Source organism: Larimichthys crocea, chromosome XIII (assembly GCF_000972845.2).
Source record: "Larimichthys crocea isolate SSNF chromosome XIII, L_crocea_2.0, whole genome shotgun sequence".
Classification (NCBI taxonomy): domain Eukaryota; kingdom Metazoa; phylum Chordata; class Actinopteri; family Sciaenidae; genus Larimichthys; species Larimichthys crocea.
In genome coordinates this window covers 16,202,949-16,204,613 of record NC_040023.1, presented here as the reverse complement: position 1 = coordinate 16,204,613, position 1,665 = coordinate 16,202,949, and the positions used below count along the sequence as shown (strand labels likewise).

The 1,665-nt window shown below is 40.0% G+C and overlaps 1 protein-coding gene across 1 annotated transcript in view; it reads right to left on the bottom strand.

The window, feature by feature from the left end:
• efna4 (ephrin A4) overlaps positions 1–1,665 on the bottom strand; it is a 31,734-nt gene that overhangs the window by 2,688 nt on the left and 27,381 nt on the right. The gene's annotated exons all lie outside the window — the stretch shown is intronic.

Genomic DNA, 1,665 nt, shown 5'->3' with positions numbered 1-1,665 from the left:
AAAAAAAAAAAAAAAGAAGGTTGGAAAGATTGAAACAAGGTCAGACAGAGAGAAAAGGGAGGGAGAGAAAGAGACAGGATAGGGGGGAGTTTGTGTCTGGGCGTCACATTCTCAGCAGGGGGGTGGACTAAAAGGAAATAATGGAGAGAAGGATGGAGAGATGGAAGTACTGAAGTATAGGGAGGGGAGGTAGACCTGGTAAAGAGAAGAGAAAAAGGACAAAAAAAAANAAAAAAAAAAAAAAAAAAAAAAAAAAAAAAAAAAAAAAAAAAAAAAAAAAGCAGAAACGGTTAAAACCCTTTCCAAATAAGCGCAGCCGCGTAACGCCAGGAGGAGAGGACAGAGAGGTCAGCAAACAGGGATGAGGCTGCACAATTACAGCTGTTATTAAATCGATCCGCGGCCTTGAACCCACCTCTGACACTGCAAGAGTCACACAAACAAACACACACATGCATAAACACACACACACACACACACACGCACGTGAAGACAAAGTGTGTGTTGATGCCTCCAGGAAAACTACCACCTATCCACATCCCGCGGCGATTGACTGAGATTATGAGAGAGGAAATGGGACACTCCAAGCTCATCTGCTGTAGAGTCACACAGAGGGAGAAAGGATTTATTAAATGAGGGCTTAGCAGAGAAGCACTGTGTTTGTCTGTAAGATCCATCTTGTACCTACAGGTCTCTGCAGCAACATGTCGCTCTGACAGACATGAGCCACTAAATTACTCCCAGGTTCTGTACAACTAACGACCATCTAGGGGTTAACGAAGCATTAAATAACATGCTGGGTCTGGGCCTCTCACTGAGATGGTGTGTGTGCTGATGTGTGTCTACGTGGCTGTAATTGGCAGTTTTTGTAGGACAAACTAAAGCAAACCGAAAAGAGTAATACGTAAACATTTCGTGGTTAAAATAATAAGCCGTACCTTAAAAAAAAATTTTTTTAATTTAAAAACGCTGAATTTGTCTATGAACCCATGTTTTAATGCAATTTAATGACAAAAAAATATTTATCAAGTTGCTGTCTTTCATATTTAAATTGTGCCGAGAAAACAGAAGCGTAAATAGGGTCTAATTTTATCAATCTAGGATTTTAAAAATTAATTAACAAAACTTACAAAATAATAAGTAACAAAATAAAACGAAAAACCCTGGTTATAAGAACTTATAAGTTCTCTTATTGTGGACATTTTCAATGCTGCAAATGTTCTAAAAAAGGAGAATTTAATTATGAATATGTTTTAAATCAGACTTCTAATTTACTTGGGGAAGAGGAAAAAAACATTTGGCTCAACAGTATCAATTAGCGCGTGTTTAACGCCGCGCCGCTCTTGGAAAAACTGAAACGTTAAATGCCTTGTGTTTACCCAGCTGTGTGTGATATGCGTGTTTTGATCTGGCTATAATCACATCATCCGTGCAAAAACTGAACATTGAGGACACTCGTTTGTGTCAACATCATAATTTTGGTCATGGTGAGCTCCGCCACAAAATGGCGTCCGCGGTGGTGTGACTGCAAGAACAGAGCCATGTCTGCACTGCAGTCAGAAGCATGCAGCATGTGTAAGTGTACATGCACAACCATGGCTAAATGTCTGAGTGTGTGTGTGTGTGTGTGTGTGCACGCCCTTGTATGTGTGTGTGTGTGCGTGT